At 48.6% G+C, this 23,177-nt stretch overlaps 1 long non-coding RNA gene across 1 annotated transcript; it reads left to right on the top strand.

The window, feature by feature from the left end:
* The first annotated feature begins 1,870 nt into the window (after window positions 1-1,870).
* Window positions 1,871-9,317, top strand: LOC113604891 (uncharacterized). Its single transcript, XR_003426910.2, has 2 exons — window positions 1,871-2,192; window positions 3,311-9,317. It is a non-coding gene; the product is annotated as an uncharacterized LOC113604891 (long non-coding RNA).
* Window positions 9,318-23,177: the final 13,860 nt, after the last annotated feature.

Genomic DNA, 23,177 nt, shown 5'->3' with positions numbered 1-23,177 from the left:
GGATGAGGGTGTTTAGGTTACTTAGGCAAAGTGAAAATACATGGCAATGGTTTTGTTATCCGTGAAGGAAAATATCTTCTGACATTCAAAACTAGTCTTTGTGGGGGTGAGGGATCTTCTGGGGCTTGGTGCTTGCAGATACTTTTCCTGCAAATGAACTTCAGATATATTTTAAAAGACCCTTCAACCAAAAGCCACATATGCACGCTGGTGCCTGTCAGAGAAATGAGGCAAAGAAAGCCCGATTCGTACCTCAAGAGTCACAGTCCTTATGGGGAAACAAAATGTTCACACGCAAAGTATTACAGGACAAGATATATCATAAAGGCGGTGGTTCTGCTCAGCCCTGCAAAGTGGAGTCAGGTATGTTTCCCTGACATTTTTACTGACCATGGAGAAATTGTGACTCCTACAGATACAACCCGAAGTCCCTGACGGATAATTGAGAGATGACAGACAGATGATCAATAGAGGATAGATAGATGAGACATGACAGATGATAGATGATTGACAGATGAGACATGACAGATAGATGATAGATAACAGATGACCAAGGGATGATTAGGTGGCTGGATGGATGCAGACAGACGTGGACACTGAGACACTATTACAGGCACCTGGCAGGAAGTTCACCCAGTTCTGTGTCTTTTGTCGCCTCACAACTGACGGGCATAGTAACTGGGATTTAAGCCCAGGCCTCCCAACTTGGAATCCCGTTGCCAGTCTTACTCCTGCTGGGCAAGCTCTGGGACTAGGGGAGTGGCAGGGTCTTCCTCCCTCCCACCCCCCCTCCTCCCCACACCCTTGCAGCCCCCATGTGCCCTCAGATTCGGGCTCCCTCGCTCCTAACTTTGCTCCTCCTACACCTCCTCCTTCCCCTCTTCCTTTTCCCTCCCTCCTGCCTCCTCCCCCTGCACCCCTGATTTTCAAAGCTGACGTCACTTCGCCAGGAGATCCATGCAGAGGAATCTGAGGACACAACCACATCCTTGCACGCCCAACGCAGTCGGCCCTGGGCTCTCTGTTTTCCAAGTCCGGACTCCAGCGTCAGACCCCAGGCCCCCTTCTGGGCCGTGCCACATCCGGTCCAGGTGGCGTGTCTGCCCTGTGGGTGGCGCCGGGGACAGGGAGCAGCAGAGGCACAACTGTTCCTCTGCCTCGAAGCCTCATTTTCGCCCCCTATGACTTCACCTCCGCAGCCCTGGACGGCTACAGAGTCCAGCTCAGACACGCAGCCTCGGTTTCACGGGCGACCCACAGACAAGTGTGCGGTGTTTGGGGCCAGAAGTCGGTGTATGGGATCAGTGCGTCCTCCTCCTGTGCTGGCCGAAGTTAAGGTGCTCCCTGTATAAGTGCCCTTGAAGAAAGCCCCACGAGGACTCAGAAGGATAACGTGCTCCCGCAACACCGCGAGCAGGGCCTGTGCTGGGGCATTGATCCCCCCCGAGACGGTCAGCCGAGTGCAAACGAAGCCGTCAGCCCTGCGCCTCTGCAACCAGGCCGGTCGACACCCGGAGAGGCGTTGGCTGTTTTTCCAGCACAAGATTCATGTCGCCTTCGGGCACCCCCCGGACGAAATGTCCACGAGGGCCCGACACCAGGCATGGAACCCGCTTCTTCGCTACCTCTCGGCGACACTTCTCGGACCGGGACTGAGGCTGCTCGGGGTTCGCGGGGCCAGCGAACTGGGAGCAGGACTCCCGCTTGTGCTTTCGGAGAGGCTGGAGCCAGGCCTGGGCGGGCACGCGGCAGGGCGGGGCCTCCAGGAGCTGCTTCCGCTTCCGCTGAGCACATCCTCCCTCGGCCCGCCTCCCCCTCCTTCTCCCCCTCCCCCTCCTTCTCCCCTCCCCCTCCTCGGCCGTCCCGGCTGAGCACACCCGCAGCCGGCAGTGAGAGCGGTCCCAACCCCACAGTCACGTGGCAGAGAAGTGTTCCTTTTGCAAATTACCCCGAATGGAGCAAATGCGAGGTCACGCAGGGCCCACCTCCTGACGCCACGATCTTAATTAGCTCTTGCAGACCCGACGCCTGGGGAACAGGTGTTAGGACTTCCACACAAGAATCCGGGAGACGCTCGGCACGTCCCAAGGGCCGGCCGTGTGTTGAGATTTGACGGAAGGAGGCCTCGGATGGGACCCATGTGGGCTTTCAGAAAGAGCGGGAGGTCGTTTCACGGAACGTCCCCAAGAACGGTCAGTGCGTGCCCGTCACACGCCCGCGGCAGAGGGGCCGGGAGAGGCCTGGCCTCACGGAAGCTGCGTCCGGGTCGGGGCCGCGGAGGACGTAAGGGGGGTGGTGGCGTGAGGCCGCCCGGCCTCTGGGGAGGATGCCGGGGGCCCCCCGGAGGCAGGCGGAGGAGCAGGGACCCGCCGTCATTGCGGAGACGAGCCGGCAACCGCCCCGGGAGGGACCGGGTCCAGCTCCGCGCGCCTGGGGCCAGGGCCGGCCCGGCCGGGACAGAGAGGCCTCCGGGAGCCGAGGGCAGGGCCCACCGGAGCCTGGCTCCAGACGCTGCCCTCACTGCACGTTTCCCTGGGCGCAGCCTCCCAGCTCGGAGCGGATGGCCGGGCCCCGGGTCTGCCGGGGCAGAAGGGCCACCTCCTGCAGGGAGACTCGCCTGAGCCACCCGCGCATGCCACCTAGAACACGTGTCTTTGCGAATCCAGGATGGCTGGGTTTTGATGAGGATGCACTCGACACTTCCCCCAACTTTCAGAAGTGGAAAACGCCTGGGCCTCTCAGAAATACCTCCTGCAGGTTAGGTTATTGGTCACGTTCAGGTATATCTGTGATCTTTAACATCCGTGTGGGTGTGGCTTGGCCACAAACGAGGTGTCCTCCCTGTGGCCTCACCATCCCCCACCCAGGGGATTCCAGTCCTCTTCCTATCCAAGGCACAGAGCCCAAATCTTTAGCTGTTCCTCCCTTCTGTCAAGAAAAATAACGTCTAGATTCTAAGTTGTCTGACTGCACACGCTTTCCCCTCGGCCCCAGAGGAGCAGGGCACTGGCTCAGGCTCCCGGGTGCCACCGGCCCTCCCCCTCTTCTCTGTGGGTCTGGTCCTGGCTTCACTTCGAGACCTCTCCCAACCCCAGGCTCAAACCCCAAGCTTTAACGCATCCTTTATTTTCTTTTATTTTCTGTAATGTTTACAATATTTATCACACTCTGGTAAATGAGTATTTGTAGTTATTATAATTATAATTATTATATAGTCATTGAGTTATATAGTTATTATAGTTGTTGAGGGAAGTCTCATCCTAACATAAACCCCGCGTTCAAGAGTTACCGTGTCTCACTTTTCCAACAGATCACCTGTGGACATCACTTCCCCTGGTAACTGGTCCCAGGCGCTGGCAGTAGGGACTCCAACCTTTGGACTCAGTGAAAGAGCCTCAGAGAACGATGTGGATCCTTGGTTCTGAAATGAAGTGCCTCAGGACTCAGTTTATTTGTAGAATGAAGCATTCAACTAAATGAAGGTAAAAATAGGGAACTCTACAAGCTTTCTGCATATAAGATACAAGAACAGTTTTTTTCAGTGCACCTGTGCCTGGCACATTTTCCTAGGGACACCCCAGTCTTCCTGTTTGCCTCCAGGGTCGTTGGTCACTCTGTGTGACATTCAGCTGGTCCCCAGGTAGTTCTCCCAGATGTTACACATGCAGCTGGTCTCAATTCCTGTGCTTCCACGTGACATTTTCATATTATTTGAAGACTCTTGACTTGGACTGAGTTAGCATAAACCTCACCGGGTTTACTGTTGTGACACATGCACTTGTGTGTTGCTGGGCCATGTGTTTCCCTGTATAACCCGCCTGGTTTTTCACAGCCAGAGATGGGTGTAGTTAAAGCGCTCCAAATCACAGACCTCCAAGAATTGATGTACCTTTTTGATACATCTCCCTCCTGACAGGTCTACTTTTTTTCCATCTGGGCCAAATGGTACTGTAGTTTGGCTGATTTTCATGTGCTCGGACAGCTGTCCCCGGAGATCCTCATGCAGCTTGGACGACTGTCCCCAGAGACCCCGGTGCAGCCCGGACAGCTGTCCCCAGAAACCCCGGTGCAGAATTAGGGTTTTCCTTGGAGAGTCTTGCTAATCCTGTTCACTCACTTTTGTGAACAGTTTTATGTTAGGACATGAACAGTACGTTTATCCAATTTTCGGCAAACACAAAGCCAGGAAGCCTAGTCTATGTCAAGTGATAGTCCTGGCTCATGACCACCACAGAGATGAGATCAAGGGGGCAAAACGGATGAAATGAAATAACAGAAATGTCAAACCTACATTTGCATTAGAAACACACACGTACAGAGTGAGGAAGAGTGGGTTAGATCATATTTCAGCTAAAGGATTTATGGGATTTTAATTGGATCAATACAATAAGTGACACTGTGGCCAGAAATGGATAGTACCAGGTCCCCTCCATCGACTCACATGTGGAAATGGAAAAGTCGGGAGATCCTGGCACCCAACACTGATCAGTGAAGCTTTCAGCAAAATAGCTAAATAGAGACACAGATAAAAACACTCTGAAGAGCACTCAGCACAGAGCATTGGGCAGCCATCTCAGGCATCAGCCAGAAATTATGGCATCTTTGATATTTCACATCCTTGTTATGAATACTTTATCATGGGAGGTGGAAATGCTGTGTGTCTCGAAATAACATGAAGCGATCAGATGAACTAGGTTTTCGTCGATGACTGGCCGCTCCCCAAGGCGGGATGGGCTTACAGATGGCGGTTACAACTGGTGTCATGGGGCAAGGAAAACCGTCTCCGCCAGGAGCAGGAGGCTGTTGGGTCCCACACACCTGGAGGCTCACGTTCCTGGCTGAACCAACAGCTGGAAGAGAAGTTAGGGAAGAAATCCTACAACTTTTAGGGCTTCTTGTAAAAGAGATTCAGTGATTATTTGATTCAATAATCTTGTATGTATTTTAGTAACTTTGTACTTTGGGACAACATTCAGAGCTTTGAGAGCTAGCTGCCTGTAAAAACGGAGACAAAACAGTTGGACCAGGAGCCAGGCAATGGTCCTCCATAAGTTTCATCAGGACCCAGAGGTATAAATGCTTGGAAGTGGCAAATTTATAAATATTTGGCTCAAATAATCTTTTTAGATCATGTTTAGTAAGTCTTGATGTGTTTCAGTTGTGTTATGTCTGAAGATGTATTTCTTCTGTAGCCTCTACGGCCAGGGCGAGCAAGTCCAGCGCTATTTTCTTTGAGAAAGCAAACACGACTGCATCATCCCTTTGTCTCTGATGTTCCAAATGTTTCTTTAGAGCCTTTTCTTGGAGGATGGTCAGTGCCTACCACGTGAAAATGTCCGGTGTTCTCGAGTGTGTAAGCATCCATCTGTGTGTGGGTTCTGCTTAGTAGATTGCTTCCGTTAAAAGATTTGCCTGATAAGCTCTTAAGTCGTAAGCATGCCGGTGTCTTCTGCTTCTAGTCAGTTGATTTAAGTGAATCTCAATCAAGATCCTCAAATCTCGTTCAGTAAAACGAGTGGACCCACAAAGCTAGTATCTGGCGTCACCTACAAGTTCGGAGTGGATGTACATCTGCACACCCATGCGTATTAATCTAACCTGTGGGAGGAGGAGGTCCGTGGTCCAGAGAGCCTGATTTAACTCCGGTAATTTCCCCCCACGTAGCGTCTTGGTGTGAAGGCTGCAGGAAACACACCATGATTTTTATACTTTAGGAGGAAAGGTGGCTTTCACAATGTGTCAGAATCTTTCAGTGCAACGAACGGAGTCTGTGCACTCAGAACACCTGTTTTGGATTTCTGATCCTTAGAAGGGGTTACTCTTGAAACACTGGAGTAACCGTGGCCTCTAGCAGGTGCTTTAACAACCGAAGTCTGAAAGTTCTTCAGCAGACTGTGGGGTACGTCCTGGCTCCCAGGGGACTGGTCGCCCCAGGGAAGACCATAAGCATCGCCTGGGACGCTGGGGGGGCCGGCACTGGGACCGCCCCTCTGACGCTGCTGCTGGCTTGGGGGCTGTCTCCAGACCTCCTATGATTGTCTTCTCAGACTGTGATCCCGAGTCTCGGTCACCAGAAACCGTTGGAAACATCAAGCAGCCATGAATGAGGACTGGCTCAATCACGGACTGGCTGCCTCATTCCCTCCAATTCTACTTGCAGACCCGAGAATGTGTTTCCGTTCCTACTGCATTATAAAGAAGCAGGAGAAAACTAGTTTCCTGTCCTGCACACGTTGATGTCCTTTAGGTCGTTTTCAAGGATGACGCCGTGTCTTCATTAAGCTACTGGCAGAGAGACTGACCAGAGCACCTTGGTTTGCATCTCAGTAGATGAAAACGTGCCTGCAGGTGGAGATTTGCGTGGGCCGACCACGTGCGGACTCACCGCTTATGTCACCTGTCCCCCAAAGGCCCAGGAGCGCCCAGACTTCCCTTCGTCTCAAGTTTGCCACTTGGTAAGGCTGTGTCTTCAACACCATCACCCAGACAAAGATTTCTTGTACCCGCCTGCACTCTCCTGCAGCATCACAGACCCATCATTATGACCTGGCCTGTGCCAGCCAGCGCTCATTGGACGATGACACCCCTGTGCCCTGCCTCACGGCCCACAGGCCCTTGGGGACAGAGAGCAGGCAGTGCCGACCGAGGATAAGACAGACAAGGTCTACGCGGTGAAGTGCTGCTTTCCTTAAGAGAAAGGAAGAAAAAGAAATGAAAGTTGCTCGTGTGTTCAGAGGTCCCCTGAGAAGCCAGGACCAGAATACCCGCAGCCACATGTGAGTCAGATGCACCCCTACAGACACAGTGCCAGCCGCCCAGTGACCCATGTCACTCCCTCCTCACAAGGGCTCCACCGAGTGACCCATGTCGGGACTTCTCAGGGACCGAGGGGTCCATGATCCCTCTGATGAGGAAGGACGACGCCTGGTCCCCGGCCGTTCACAACATGGAGACACAGCCACGGCCCCCACTCTGCACACCTCCTGCAGATCCCAACATCCCGCCGTCCCTTTGGATTCTGCAGCCCTGCCTCGGCCCCTCCGGCACCGCCCTCCCGTGCTCCGGGTCCCCAAAGCTTCCATGCAAAGTTCTGTGGCTTCCATGGGATGTTCCCTGGGGCCACACAGCCCCGGCACCTTGTCCATGCACAGGCACGGTGCCCTGCGGGAGCCCTAGCAACGCCCCACAACGCATGCCTTTCATCGGGTTTCTCTTACACAACTGACTTTAATCGCCAACAGAGAAGACTCTTCGGCAAGCACTGAAACCCACCGATGTGCACTGTCTATGTGGGGTCTCAGGATGTGTGTGGCACGAAAGCCAACAATGAGGGTAACACACCGCCAGTGTTTCAGTGTGGGAATCAGAGCCGCTGCAAAACTTGCAACGCTTGTCGCTGTGAAGATTTTCAAACAGATTTTCTCCTTTTCAGATTAATTAAATAATGTATCTACTTTAAAGGACTTGCTACCATATTTGTCTTTTGTCAGTTTAGACAGAGGACCATGGCAGAGGACGTGCACGCGGTTACATTAAGGAAACAGCAACTTCGGGCGCCGGCTTCCTAAAGCGGGACGCGTTTTGTACCTGGCCCAGAAACTCCTCTCCGGAGGAGGCCTTCTCCACCTCCGTCTTTATGAGATGTTCTAAAGGTTTTCTTCCAAACTTTCCATGTTTTTTAGTTCCCTTTATATCTCTGTCTCTTGTTGTTTATCGTAAGCTTACTTGAGACGCTTGTATGATTTTATAGTAACCGTTCACACTGTGCTTTATGTACACTAGCGAATGTACATTGTATGATATTTAGGATGCTTGGTGTCAGGTCCTGACTCGGCACCGTGTTGTCTGCAAACAACAGCTCCCGGCCAGTTCCAGCCGTGGCCATGTCTGCATGGCCTTCAAGTTGAGAATGATTCATCCTCATCGCTTTCTGACGCCTCACCACTGACCCCACACACAGAAACCCACATTTATGGTCACAGTTTCTGCTGGAGTCCGGGATTAGGCGCTCGGGATCTCACAGGCTTCTCCCAGGGGGTCGGCCGGGCTGCGTCCTCATCTGCGGGCTCACCGGGGGGACCATCTCCAAGTGACGCAGGTGTAGGTGGAATCCAGTCTTGCTGCTGGGAACCACGGGCCCTAGGTCTCTGGCCGTCTGCGTCCTGAACACGGGGCTGCCTGCAGTTCCCCACCGAGACATCCACAGGCAGGTCATATCGTGGGTATTTCTTCATGGCCAAGGCAAGAGCAAGAGACCCTGCGGAGATGTCCTGTAACATGGAGTAGTCATTGGAGAGATCGATGGCTTGTCACCTCTGCCATAGCCTCCAGGTTGGAAGCAAGCCACAAGTCCTACCCACGATGGGGCACGGGGTTCCTCCAAGGACATCAACACGGGAGGCAGGACCATCACGGGCACTTTATAGTTTCCTGGACGCACCTCCTTACTCTTTCAAAGGTGGTAAACATTTTTAATTCAATCGAAAAGGATAATGTGACAGATACTTCATATATGGCCCATAAAGCCCACAATATTAGTATTTGGCATTTTACAGAAACTATTGGTACACCCCAGACTTCATGGGCTATGCTGGGTGTGCAAACGCAGTGTAGTGAACGTGACCTGGTGTCCCCACGTCAGTTATGAGGAAGAGGAAGAGAAGACAGAAAGTCAGAAGCTTTGTTCTTTGTGTTGTGTTGTCCATATCGTCAGACTGTGTTAACATACACAACACCTGTGTGTGAAGCCAAAGCTGAAGGAAAAAAGACATATTATCCCGGTACTTTGTGATGACATTCACTTTCCCTTTCCTTTGTCACCTGAGGCTCTCCCCCTGCCAACCTTCCCTTGTCCCGACCCATAGGCTCTCCACCTGCTGAACTTCTTTTTTTTTTTAATTTTTTTAATGTTTATTTATTTTTGGGACAGAGACAGAGCATGAACAGGGGAGGGGCAGAGAGAGGGAGACACAGAATCTGAAACAGGCTCCAGGCTCTGAGCTGTCAGAACAGAGTCTGATGCGGGCCTCAAACCCGAAACTGTGAGATCATGACCTGAGCCGAAGTCGGATGCCCAACCAACTGAGCCACTCAGGCGCCCCCTGCCGAACTTCTGTTGCTGGTTCACTGGACGCCTTTGCCCTCGACAGCCAACTCAAGATTGAATTTCAAGTTCTTGAGATTTTCCTTCTGGAAACTTCCCCCCAGTCCTCAAAGCCCGAGTGACAAGTTCTTCCCACAGCCTCTAATGGTTGTGAAACGTGTCCTTACTTTTCCCTGTCCCTTCCTGTGCTGAATACACTAACAATGAGCAAGAATTGTGTCCTTATTGTTTATTGCTGTGTCTACAACTCACATCAGGAGAGAATGTGAATATGTGTGCATGCATGTGCACATGTGTAAGTGTGTGAGAGTGTTGCACATGTGTGTATGCACATGAGTGTGTGCACATGTGATGGTGTGTGCAGGCATGTGTGAGACTAAGTAGTCACATGAGGGTGTACATGTGCGTGTGTATGTGTGCATGTGAGTGTGTGTATGTGTGAGTGTGCATGTGTGTAGGCATGTGTGTGAAGGTGTGTGCGCAGGTTAAGTGTGAGGCTATGTGTGAATGGGTGTATATGAGTGTGTGCACATGTGATGGTGTGTGCAAGCGTGTGTGAGACTGGGTGTGTTCATGTGAGTGTGCATATGTGAGTGTGTAGGCATTTGTGTGAATTGTGTGTTTGCACATCTGTGACTCACGTGTGAGACTGTGAGTGTGGTCCTCCATGTGAGTGTGATATGCACATGTGAGTGTGCGTGTATGTATGTGTGTATGTATGTGTGAATGTGCAGGGGTGTGTGTGACTGTGTGTGTGCAGGTATGTGTGAGACTTGCGAGAGTGGTCCTGTATGTGTGTGTGCACGTGTGTGTGCACATGTGTGCAGGCACGTGTGAGAGCATGTGCATGTGGTGTGCGTGCAAGTACACAGAGCCAACCGCATGCAATGTGACTGGACAATGGCGCCTCAACGCGTCATCATCTGTTTTGTCTCCAACCTCGCCCTGATCTTCCCCTGCGTCCCCAGCCCTGGCCCGAGCCCTTCGTGGGGAAACCAGAATTGTTGACCACGTCCTGTGCCTGCACCACATCTGCCCAGAGAATACAGAAACTCTGGGACAACCTTTCCCTACCCTCCCGCCTCCAAAAATGTCCTGTTTCCTCTGCCCGTCTGCCCGTGACAACCTCGTTACCTTCCCACAACAACTTTGTGGCTCTTGGGTCTGCAGCAAGACTCAGGCGTAAACCCTGAGGTCGATAAGCAAAGGGATTATCGGTAGAAACTTTCTTGAAGCTAGCAAAGTACTGGGGGCCAAGAAAACTAAAACTCAGAATTAGAAGTGACCTCATGAAGGGAACACGTGGGAACAAGAAGAAACAGCAGCAAAATGTCCCATGTTAGATGACTTTTCTCCAAGACCTCAGAACCCTTCGGGAGAATCTCCCTGGAGCCACGTGGGAAGGAAATTGTCACGAGGGTCTCCTATCACGGCGTGTTCCGTCCTGGAGGTGTCCACACAGTTCCAGCTGCCAGGCTGGTTGTTCTGAAAATCCCTGGGCTGTGCAGCCCCCGGGGGCTTCGGTCTGGAAGCCCCAGGGAGGAAGGCAGCCTCCACGGGGAGGTGCTGATACAGACGGCACAGGTCTGAGGAACCGATGCACTCCGAGTGTCAGAGCAGCTATTTTCTGGGGGGAAAACAACATAACGACGGAAACGAAAGAAATTCTTCACGATAAGTAAAACTGATGTATTTTAGCTCTATTACACACAATGGAGAAGTCACACCAGAAAAGACTTATTGAAAGTTCCTCCTGGTGCCTACATTTGATAGTTGGTGTATAACGCCCTTGGGAGCTGTATTTTTGGCTCGCAAGTTTCGTAAGATGTGGTGGCAAAGAAACTGCAGTTCTGTCGAGGGCGAACTTGTTCAAAGTGACTTAAGCAAATCCACTTGAAAATGTAGTCAGACCTCTAGAGACAGCTCTCCAAAAATAAGTCACTTTCTGATTTCTCCGGACTTGAGTAAGCAAAGTCACCTTCCTGGAACGTCGGAGTTTGCTCCAGGCATCCACCCAGCAGATACTCGCAGGGCACCTACTGTGCGCTCTCCGTGAGTATTCACGCTACTGATAATGAAAACACAGACGTTTTTCCTTCAGGTTCTGTGTAGAATAGGTCGTGTGTGTATGAGTAACAATCAAACCAGGTACAAAAGGATAAATAGATTCAGAGGAGGTGGGATCCACTAAAAAGAAGGCAGATAAAAAATCTCTTTCTGGATACAATGCCCCAAACAAGGAATCGAAAGTATGAACTGAATTTCACCTACAACTATTTTCTGGGCAGAAGTAAATGTTCAAAGGGGTGTCTCGGGAATGGGGGGTCTTTGTATAATACTCTTTAAAATCGCTAAGGGGGCAGGAACATCAAAAGTAGCTGTATTAGGGTTCTCCAGAGAAACATACTGATTTAGATATCTGGATAATATTATAATAAAATATGATATAGCATTATAACACAATAACATTGACATGATATGATATGAGAAATACAATCCATAAGCTCTACTCTAAGGAATGTGACCATGGGATTGAGAGACTGACAAGCCCCAAATTCTACAGGCTGGAGCCCCAGGAAGAACCAACGTTTTGGGTGTGAAGGAAGGAAAAATCCCACATCTCAGCATGACTCAGGCACAACGAGTTTCCTCTTACCTGGGGGAGCTTCAGCCTTTTTGTTCTACTCAGACCTGCAAGTGGTTGGATGAGGCCCACCCACACTGGGGAGGACGGTCTGCTTCACTCAGTTAACTGATGTAAATGTTAATCTCATCCAAAAACATGCTCAAAAATATCCAGGATAATGCTTGACCAAATATCTGGGCACCTCATCACGGTGTGCATTGTGATGGGGGTCCCCATCAAGTCGATACATAAAATTAGCCATCACAGTGTTCAACACCATAAAACAAGGTAAAATCTCATGACACATCCCAAAATGGAAATGTTGTGTAGCAAGGGATTTAACCTTATAATTACACAGACCAATGTTTAAATATATTTGAGATGGGAAAGCGTGACAGACAGCATGCTTCAATGCCCAATAGCACACTGGCAAGATAAAACATATATTACATTTAAGGTAAGGTATCTTCACAGATGCAGGAGGGGTAATATGTGAGAAGATTTGCACCAATGGTTAGAGCACCGTAATGGAATTTTGGTTAACATTTTTCTATAGTTCTGAATATCTAGATTTTCTTTTTTTTTTTTTTCCAATACCTTGACTTATTTATAAACTCAAAGTAAGGGGTGAGTTTATCATTGCCCATAATGGAAGGATTTTTTATAATGACTAGAATAAGTTAGAAGTGAATTCAAAGCAGTCTTCTGAAAGTGACTGATTAAGACCCCCCTGAACCGTGATTAATTCTGCTTAGTGGAGGCAGGGGCCGGCGGCTTTCAGAGCGATCCACGTGGCACCCAGGGTTGGTGACAACAGAGGACAGGTGATGTTTCCAGGAGTGCTAACTTGCTGGTGACCTCTAAGCAAAGCTGGAAAGAGCAAAGAGCCGGGACAACAGGAGATTCACTGTGTCCCGAGGAACCTTTCTACCAAACTGCCTTCATCATTACGTCTCCTGTTTAGCTCCATATGCAGCCCTAGTAAGCCTTCCCGTATTAAGGGCTTATGTCGGAGGAAGTGTATTCCAAACACCTACTGAGCATCCAAATGTTTTGAAAAGATACCCTAGTGTGAGTTTGCAAGGGCAGAGAATCTTCTTCAAGGCACTAAAACACTGCAAATAATCCATTGCTCACTTCTGTGACGCTGCCCTCAACTCCATCTGGTAAAGATAAATCATCCTAATAAAACAGCACTGTGGCTACATCCTGCAAGTGAAATCAATCTTGCTTCCACTGGAGCCACACCACCTAAAACAGTTCCCAGCACACAGTGATCACTTAAAAGTAGGTGATGGAATAGTACAATTCTTTGTTAGTTCTGCACTTTTGAAAACATTGTATGACGTTCATTTCAATTCTCACAAATAAGATGTAACAACTTCCCTTATAATAGTACTACAGAGAAAGAAACCCCATCTGTTTACTTATTTAACAAATACCGTGATTTTTTTCTGTGCTAATTAAGAAGTCCAGAGAGTTGAATTTATGGGGTACAAGATCCCAAAGGCCTCGTTTCCTGCGGAAAGCAACGCATAAATGAGCTATCACGGCACAGCCAAAAGCTGTCACTCGGATCTCCGAAACTGCATCCTTGGCTTTCTGCACATGCCCCGGGGACCTGAGGGAGCGTTCTGTGATGAGTTATAACAGGTGCGGCTCTACCCGAGAGGATGTCTGATGACATCTTGATCTCTCCCACCTGACACGCACCTGTCACATGTGGTGGTCCTACCCCACTGCCCAGGACAACAGCGGATTAACCCTCAGCCACCACATCCAGGTGCCCTGTCCCTCTGGCACCTTCCCCACCACCTGCTCCCAGGAAAACACTGGATAGGAAGATAGGGAATCGGTGGCCCTATCTGAGTTAAACCTGAGATCTCAATAAACAGGAGAGATTTATAACTCAGTGTTTGCTGGTGAATTGCTCTGATCTCCCACCCCTGAGGCCTCATGTTGTTACCATACTTTCTCTGTTTTCTGTTTGCCTTTCTGCCTATGTCTGAAAGCTACTGGAAATATGTAATGAGATAATACATACAAAATGGTTTTTTGTGTGTGTATTCATAAGTTTGATGTTTTCCAAAAGTACAGATTTGATGTTTGTATCTTTTTTTGACATTTGCATTAAAGTGAAAAATTCACACTGAGCCCTCTGTGTAAGTGTTGATAATTTTCAAATAAAGTCATATAAAGCATTTGTAGTAGAATTATAACTTCTGTTTCCATGAAGTTAGGTTGACATTTCAATAAAGCCAGGTAAATTCCATGTCAGTTGGCTAAAATTTGCAAGGCTCTTTTCGGCGTAATTGACTCTATGTTCTATAACAGCAAAATATTAACAAACCAATCTCTTTGAAACAGTTTACTTATTTCCATAAAAAGGGAAGTTTAAGAAACTCATTGTAACAACTGATACCACTCAGAAAATATTCTGTTGAAATGAAATATCTGATGTTGAAATATTACAATTAAAACATAAAGACCATTCTTGTTAAACGAGAAAGGTCAAAATGCTTATGTTCACATCAGTAAAAAATAACATTAGAACATAAGGCAAATGAACAAAGTGTTAAGAAAACTTCCTACTCTGTAGAATTAATTAGCCTCACTGAAGTACACTTGAAGATATTAAGTGTAAAATGGAGACATTTCCTTAACTTGGCCCATGGTTAGCAAAGGACACATAATGTAAACTTCCTACAAATGACAAAAAAAACCTATTTCTCACATCTAAAATGCTAATCTGAGGAACAATAGTTAAACAAGCATAGGATTTCAGCTTTTTCTATTGCTACTAAATGAAATAAACTAAATCAACATTCAGTAATCCTTTCCTAAATAAATAAATAAATAAATGATAAATAAATGAAATCGATTCCCAAATTGGGAAGGTCAACTGTTACCAAAAAGTCTGAATATTGTGGCGGTTCTGGATATTCGACTCCAAAGTCAATCATCTGGAAAACTGTAACCAACCATCAGACTGGAAAACCTGTCCCAGCGATGGAAAATTCTGCCCACCTGTGTTCTAATCAAGAAGGTCGTTGACACTGCAGAGTAGACCAGGTCTAGCGCCCCCACTTGTGCCCGGCGGGTCCCCTATTCCCAAGGTTAGCTTCTGCTCTGGTGACCGGCAGATGGGTGTCTGTGGCACCGTGAATGGATAGCTAATTGGGCATGGAGCCCTAACGCCAGGCGTCACCTGGATGTTTGTTCACGACGGTCCCCCATGCTCCTCTTGAGGATGTGGTAGGACGACACGGTGTCCACGGCGGGAGAGAGGCTGATGCGTCGTCACCAGCAGGCTGCGGGTGCTCCAGGGACTCCTGGGGTCCACCTCTAACCAACAGGGGCTTCATGAGATCAAGTAAGTCAGGACAATCCTCAAAACAGGGTGACGCTTGCAAAGTCAGAGGACCTCTTTCGTTTGCTCCTAAACTCCGGCTTCCTCTGTCCAAAGCATCAAGCCCCGTTCCCGGGTCAGTGGGGCTTGTCTCCCTGCCCCTGCCTCTGAGACTGGGAGCCACACGGACGGAAACCAGACCAAACTCTACCAAGAAATGGTTAAGATTTTTCTACCCAATGATAAAACAGGCAAAAAGAAATTAGACCTCCTTCCCAGGACCCTTGCCCAGCAAGAGAGCACCAGTTTCTGGCCATCTCATTGGCAAAGATTTTCTGTGTGAATAAATCAGAATTTCATCATAAAATGCATGGCGAGAAGAGGCACAAAAATCGGGGGAATAAAAAGTAACAAATCCATCAGATTCTCTAGAGTGAGGCTTAAGAATGTGACATTGAACATTTACCTTATCAAAGTTTTTTCAAGAGATATGAATTTTAATAAACGTGTACCTAGTGTGCATGTAAAAGGGTATGAGTATCACGAAACCAGGTTTGAGGATCAAAAGTGACGATTCTGGGTTCACAGGAATACTACTCCGGACTATGACGATTCTTGGAGAGTAGCCAAGTGAGGACAGAGTGTTCTAGAGCAGGAGAGAGGGAGACGTCGGTCTGCGGGGGGCAGACCCCGGAATTTACAGGCACGTGTGCACAGAGGGCGCGCCCCTGCCCTTCGCCCCGTCCGCACACGCTGCCCGCCCTGTGCGCATGTTGTCTTCAGACTTCAGGTTATGATCTGCAGATTTATCGTCGTACCTTTTCCCAAGGAAAGATGGCGGCTCCTGCTCCTGACGCACCTGCAGCCCACGCCTGGGGGGTGGGATGTGTCACGCGGGCTGGTGAGCCAGGGAGTGAGCGTGAGCCCACGCGTCTTCACGATGCACTGGTGGGCCCAGGATGAGAGGGCTTAGGGACAGGACTGTGGCCGAAAGCCACGGTGTCCGCCAATCGATTATTGAGAACACATTAGGTTTGAAATGGAATTTCTTACAAAATTCTTTTTTCATAAATGTTTACAAAATAGGAATAAAATATTTTTGATAGTGAATGCACATCCAACTAGTCCTTAACCCCCTAAACTGAGGATGTTGAAATTCCATGACCACATAAAAGTATTTTCTGGGAATAAAACAATTTTAAATTAAAAGAGGGAAAGAAAGGGGCGCGTGGGGGGCTCAGTCGGTCGAGAGTCCGACTTCAGCTGGGGTCCTGATCTCGCGGTTTATGGGTTCGAGCCCCGCGTCAGGTTCTGTGCTGACAGCTCGAAGCCTGGAGCCTGCTTCAGATTCTGTGTCTCCCTCTCTGTCTGCCCCTCCCCTGCCCATGTCTATCTCTCTCTCTCTCTCAAAAATAAATGTTAAAATGTTAAAAAAAATTTTTAAATAAATAAATAAAAGGTGGAAAGATTAATAAACTGTATTTTCATCGTTAGTGTCTAAATTATTTTTAATCTCTCTCCCTGATAGATTGTACAATTTAAGACAATTAAGTTGTCCTGTTTAACATTTTTGGACACCCTTTAAGATACAAGATCATAAATTTAGTATTTGGGAACTACATCCACCAAATTTAATACTTCTCTTCCTTGTGCTCCCTCGAGGTACTGAACTGAGTACCCGCCCATCTCCCCGTGCACGGCACCTGACTACGACTCTATTCAACACCCCAGCTGATGTTTATGGGGCACTCGCTCTGAGCCCAGGGAGAATGAGGAAGTTTTCACGTTATCTCACTGATTGTCAAAATGGCCTTAGGAGGCAAAAAACCGCCCTCATGTTACTTGTGGGGAAGCAGGACCCACGTGGCAGGCGACATCCTTCAGGCCCCACGCAGGTCCCTGCTGAGCCCTGATCTAGCACCTACACGGCTGCCTCCCTGAAGACTGCGGGTCCTTCAGAGGTAGGGGTGGGGGCGGGCACCTGCGCATCCCAGCGGGACCCACGGTTATGGCCCTCTGGAAGTCCACGGAGCAGCTGTGGCAGCACGTGGCTGCAGGGCACAGGGGGGTGGGGAGCATCTGGTTCAGAGGGTCCCAGCGCCTGGAACCCCTATCCTGACTCTCCACCCGTGTTTCTTCATCTGTGGTGAGATGGACTAAATGTGAAGCATCTGGAACACGCACATACATGCACGCACACATGCACATACCTGCACACATGTGTATGTGTGTACGCATACCTATACACATGCGCACACACCCCTCACATGTGCACACAATGCACACGTGCCCATATGTGCACACATGTCACGCACATGCATGCACACGTGTTCACGCCACACCCCACACTCAAAGAGAACACGTCCCGCCTTTGCTATTAAGTCAATGTTTGCAGTAAGGCAGGTTTGGGTGGATCCCTTCCTATAGTTAAGGTAGAACCTTTCTATTCTTGGTTTGCTGAGAATTTTTATCGTGAATGGACATTTGCTATATCCAAGGCTTTTTTTAATCGAATAAGGTGATCATTTGATTATTTCTTTTAATTTGTTAATGTGGCAAATTTAATTGACTAGTTTTTTAATGTTAAACCAACTCTTTGTTCCTGAAATAAACTTTGCTTGGTTATAATACTCCGTGTTTGATATGTATCACTGATTATGGTTGCTGATATGTTTACCGGCTTTGCCGAGATAATTCACTTGCCGTAAAACTCGCCCATTTACAGTGTATGGTTGAGCGGGGTTTCTGGAACATCCACAGCTATGGAACAATAACCACAGTGTGACCCTACAACAATTCCGTCCCCTGCAAGGATGCCAGTATCTTCACACACGAGCCCCTGGTGGGTTTGCCTGTTGTAGACACCTCCAATAAGTGAAATCCCACCATTTTTGTCCTTTTCTGGCTGGTTTCAAGGTCCATCCACATTGTAGCAAGTATGAGGGCCTCACTCCTTTTGTGTCTGACAATATTTCGTCGTACAGGTGATTGTATGGACACGTCGGCTGTTCCCACCTTTGGTCTCCCGTGGACGTGTGGCTGTGGACCTGTGCACAGGTCTGCGTGGGGGCCCGAAGCAGCTCTCCTGCACGAAAGAGGCTGGAGGGCCTGACCCGCCCTCATCCACAGCACGGGTGCGGGTGCCCCGCGGCCTAAGCCATGGTCATCCGCTCCATACCGGCCTTTGGCAACACAGGGCTGAATAAAATGTCACCTCCGGATTTCCTCCAGCCGCAGAGACCTCCCCGGAGAGCCCTTCTGCCCCAGAAGGCTGACCGGCTGGAAGGGACACCGGCCTCTTCCCGAAGGCAGGGCTGTGCAGAGCTGGCAGCAGGCACGGGTAGGATGTCTCTGTCCTCCAGTCCTCGCCAGAGGTGCTCCTGCATAAGAGCCGATCTGACGCGAGCGTCCTGGTCCGTCTCGGGAAACCGGAGCTCTGCACCACCCTGCCAGAATCTGCTGCCACTGCCTCCAGCTTCTGGCTGGGGTCCGTCTTCCGATAAAAAATGGGTGGGGGAGTGTTCCTTCCTTTTCTATCTTCTGGTTGAATTTTTGCAAGATTCAGTGGTAAACTTCTTTGGGTTTAGAATGCTCTTCGCGGGAAGCATTCACTTACAAGATTTGGCAGGCTTAGCAGTTCCGGAACATCCATGCTCCATACCTACCCCGCTTAGAAAGACGCACCGTACAGGGATTTCTCCATATCACCTAGTTTTTTGTGTATTAATACCTGCTCACCTTACGTTCACGTCTTGTCATTTAGTGTAACCTTCGTAACTATACAGATGAGGGAAACACAAAGCTGAAACTATTACAGCCGTCGAGAGCACAGACATCACAGCTTCCGCACAGGCCCAAGGGGATCCATGTTAGCCCAGGTTCCCTGGAGACCTCGAGTCAATGGGGTATGTGTCTACCCACAATGTGATAGCATCCCCAGTCGTCCCTCCACACGCTGAGACAGAGGGAGACGGACCAAGGGCTGCAAGGCTGGAATCTGCAGGGCAGGCCAGCACCTCACTCATGAGGCAGAATTTCTTCTTTGAGAAACCTGGTTTTGCTCTGGAGTCCTCCGCTAATCGGGCGAGACCCCCCACACCGTGGAGGGAACGCCGATGTACTCCGAGGCTGCCTACCACACCTACAAGAGACATGCGCAGTGACACTCCGGGTGCGCCTGGACAGCCGAGCAGACCCTGAAGCTGACCATCACAGCCCCGTTCCCGGCTTTCAGCCAGGTGTGCTGCCGTCCAGTGTGGCCAAGTCCTCGGCAGAGAGTGGGGACTTGACTCACGACAGCACCTGTCCAGCAGAGAGGACAGAGAACTGGGTCAGTTCATCTTTTCCTGTGTCTGACAGCACGTGACTATGTGTCATCTCCGCTCGGAAGGAGCAGCCCTCTGGCATGAGGACCTGTTTGTCATGGTTCTGTGTGACTTTGGTCTGCACTTGAGCAACTAAAGCTATAAGTTCTCTGTGAGTCTGTGCGCACAGTAGTTGGAAAAACGCCTTACCTGTCACTGTGGAACAGTAAATATATTCCTGCCCCGGAGTGTACTAATAAATTAGATTATGGGGCCCTTGTAACCAAGGAACTCTTCTCTGGCTGGTTTGTAGTCTCATAGGTGTTTATATAAAACTAATATTTCTTGAATTCCAAGAAAACTGAAGAGAACTACCACCTAACATTGGAAGTACACTAGAATTTTATGAAAAAAAAGAAAGAACAACTTTTCTAGAGAAACTGCTAGCACAAAAACATTTTTGTTCCCCATAAGAAAGCAAATTCAAAGAAACCACAGATAATCCTTTGACAAAACAATCTAGTTGGATAATTCTGATTTACAAACTCAATGTCTGATACAGTTTTTCATTTAAGTTTTATAAGGTCTCTGTTTTGTCATGACAAGTCTAGTTAATTTCAACTTCCTAATGACGTGTTTGTATCATCTTTAAGATTGTAAAGTACGTATAATTATACCTTCAACTAAATGTAGTTGTGGTTCTGACCGAGGAACCTCTTCACCGCGACAGTAGTTAACGTATCGTGTGCGACCTTACAAATAGTTGCTAAGATCTTTAAACTAAGACCTTGGAATAATAGAACTTAGCTTTCTCCTGTTTTTAAAGTGGCTATATCTTTGGGTCATGTTAATGAATGCATCCACTTTTACACATTATGTAGGAATTTTAAAATGTGCTTCCCCAAAAAGAGTCAGATTACGTAGCTTTGCTCATCTGCAAAATGCTTCTGCATGCTGAGGTTCTCAGTTCCTATCTCTTGCTTTCCTCTGTGAAGTAGAAATTAACTTACCTGGTTAGAAGTTTCCATGCTTATGGGTGGTTGAGACCATCCCAACAGCAATGGTGATGGGTATACGCATGAAATGTCCATTTAATGAAGGGAAAAAAGAGAATCATTTTCCTTAAGGCTGCTGGTTAATCCTGTATGTGAATGAAGAGAGCTTGTGAATGGACATTTTATTTGGTTTGGGTTCTATGTCTGCAAATAATGAATCTCTAAGGAAGTAGCACAATGTGTTAATATCTTGGCAAGTTTGGCTCCGTTTTGATGGATTCATTCATCAGAGTTTTAAAACAGATCTTGGGAATCCATTACAGCCAACTGCTACCTTAATGCAAAACTGACTTTACCTCTGTAAGAATGACAATCTAGCCTTAGAATTTTCAGCGTGTTTTAATAGCAAGTAGTAACAGGTGGCGGCTTGCCTTCCGTGTAATCCACCGATGGCAGATATTCTGGTTCTTGCCACAATAACGCTCTGTTCCGTGTGTTCACTCTCTCATTTCTTTCGTTATTAAAAATTTGGAAATGGTTTCTCACTTGTGAGGGAGCAAATGTTTTTCAAAATGTCATGGCTTCTGTGTTCTGTTTGATTCTGTATCGTCACCGATTAATAGGCCATTCACTGTCCAAAGACACCGAGGATCGTATCTTCATCATATTTCTTATTATTTTTTTGATTTTCAACATTACAAACCCAATCTCACCCTCCCCCCACACACACACCAGAAGAAATGTTCAGGGTGACTTTTATGCTCAGACTTCCTCTGCGATGTCCCCCATGGCCAAGGAAGTGCCTCTGAGATGAGCCTCACCTTACAAAGAGATGACCACAAGGCCACCCTGTTTCCCTGGGATACCGCACATGCTGCTCGCGGACCACAGGTGTGAGCCTGTGGGGAGAGGCATCCGTCCGGAGAAGCCCGACCACCGGGTGACTTCTGTCCGGTAAGTGGATGCAGGCAGGTCTCAGAGATGAGCTGTTGGGGAAGACGCAGGCCATTTCCAGTGTCCTTGCCACGTGCAGGGTGTTCTCACCTCAGAGGGGAACCGAGCGTCCAGACCTAATGAAACGACTGTGTGTTTAATGGGAAAGGAGGGTGTGACTTTCTTCTGTCCCAGTGTGGGAGTCACCGCAATATATTAACTACGTGTCCCATCATCATCAACAGCTGGGTTTGCGTTTGCTCTGCTCTCCCCAAAAGCTAGAAATTAGGTTTCTGTTAAGAAGGCAGCCTTGTGTACTCCAAGGGAGAGGCTGACGCTGAGCTCTGACCCGCCACGGACCCTCAAGGACGGGCTGGAGGGCCGATCAGACAACTGCCGGGCAGTACCCTGTTCCCAGAACTGCCTTTGGTTTGGTAACAAGCGGCTCCATAGAAACAGGTGACCCGAGAGCCAGCACAGTGAGAATTAATTATGTCGCACTGATTACAGCCATGTGTTTTGTCGTCGAACAAGGTCTGTATAGCTTTCCTCTGTATTTCCAGACAGGTTTGTATGGAAACCCTGAAGCTCTCTCTCTGTTCCTTTGTTCCTCCCCAGAACAGAGGGTTACTGTCTAACTTAGTAACCAAGCGCTTACCATGGAAATAAAATATTCAAGAGCAAATATTTTTACTGAATAGTTTTACTTTCAATGGCAAAGTAATCACTTTCACGGGGTCAAAAATAAATGATGCCCTTTTTTTTCTTTGTCCCAATCAGTTGTGCAAATCACGTCATAATGGAGTATTGTTTTGGAGACTAAATCTCATTTGACCAAGTTTGGAAAGTCCATCATTAAGAAGCAAGGATGTCCTTTGTCAGTGGAACCAGTGTCTACCAAGCCTTTCTAGGAGCTGACCTTGTGTGATCCTGTGGTTTGGGGTCCTGGCTCTAAGAGCGTAAGGAATGTGTCTCCCAGGCAAATCAGGAACTCTGTCAAGTTGAACAACCTCGGGGAGAGACGCACCTAAATTTCTAGGAAGCAGGCAAAACTGAGAGAGATGGTTTTCTTGAATTTGGTTTCCTACCCTTAGAATAAAAGACAAAGAAAAACAGCAAAACAGTCTCTGAAATCCTGGAGGGTGTTGAAAACACAATCCTACATCCTGCACAAACCAAAGAAGTTTAGCCTCTGGCGCAAACACTGGGTAGCAACTTACTGGTGGTGATGAATGAGCTCGCGGACTTATCCTGGCTCGTTCACGTTTCTTGTGGACCAGTGTAAACAAACCACAGCCAAACACAAGGAAACCAGGGTCCCTGGGGTCGCGCACAGTCTGGGGAGGGTACCCAGCGTGGCAAGAGGAGCACTGGACGCCGACCAGGAGGTCAGAGGGTTACTGTCTGTCTCCAGTGTCACGCTGGGTGTCGCCGGGCAGACTCCCAGGGTTACCTGGTTGGTGTTTCAGGGATGGGCCCGTTCCCTGACTTTCCACATATTAGTGTTCTCAGGTGTCTTAGAACCCTATATGGACACACATCAACTTACAGAAAAATGAGGGTGCGGAGACCCCCATCCCATAGCAAAGGAGGTGTATTTGTCCAGTGACCGGTCAGTCACCTCTGCAGGTACAGGAGTCCTCGGAGGTCACAGCCCCTCCGGTCTGTGCGACATCACCCTGTTGGAGGTTGTGTTTGCAACGCTAAGCCAGCATTCTTTACGTGAGCCGACGTAAGTACCTTGTTCTAACTCCCGATGAACCAGCCTCATCTTCCTGCTTATTACCTCGTGAAGGCATCAGTCGAAGTCTGTGGCATGTGCTCCTTTAAAAAATACTCAAATTTATGAGAATTGTCCATGCTCGTT

Source organism: Acinonyx jubatus, chromosome A3 (genome assembly GCF_027475565.1).
Source record: "Acinonyx jubatus isolate Ajub_Pintada_27869175 chromosome A3, VMU_Ajub_asm_v1.0, whole genome shotgun sequence".
Lineage (NCBI taxonomy): Eukaryota > Metazoa > Chordata > Mammalia > Carnivora > Felidae > Acinonyx > Acinonyx jubatus.
The sequence above is the reverse complement of the archived record's forward strand: the minus strand, read 5'-3'. Positions and strand labels throughout refer to the sequence as shown.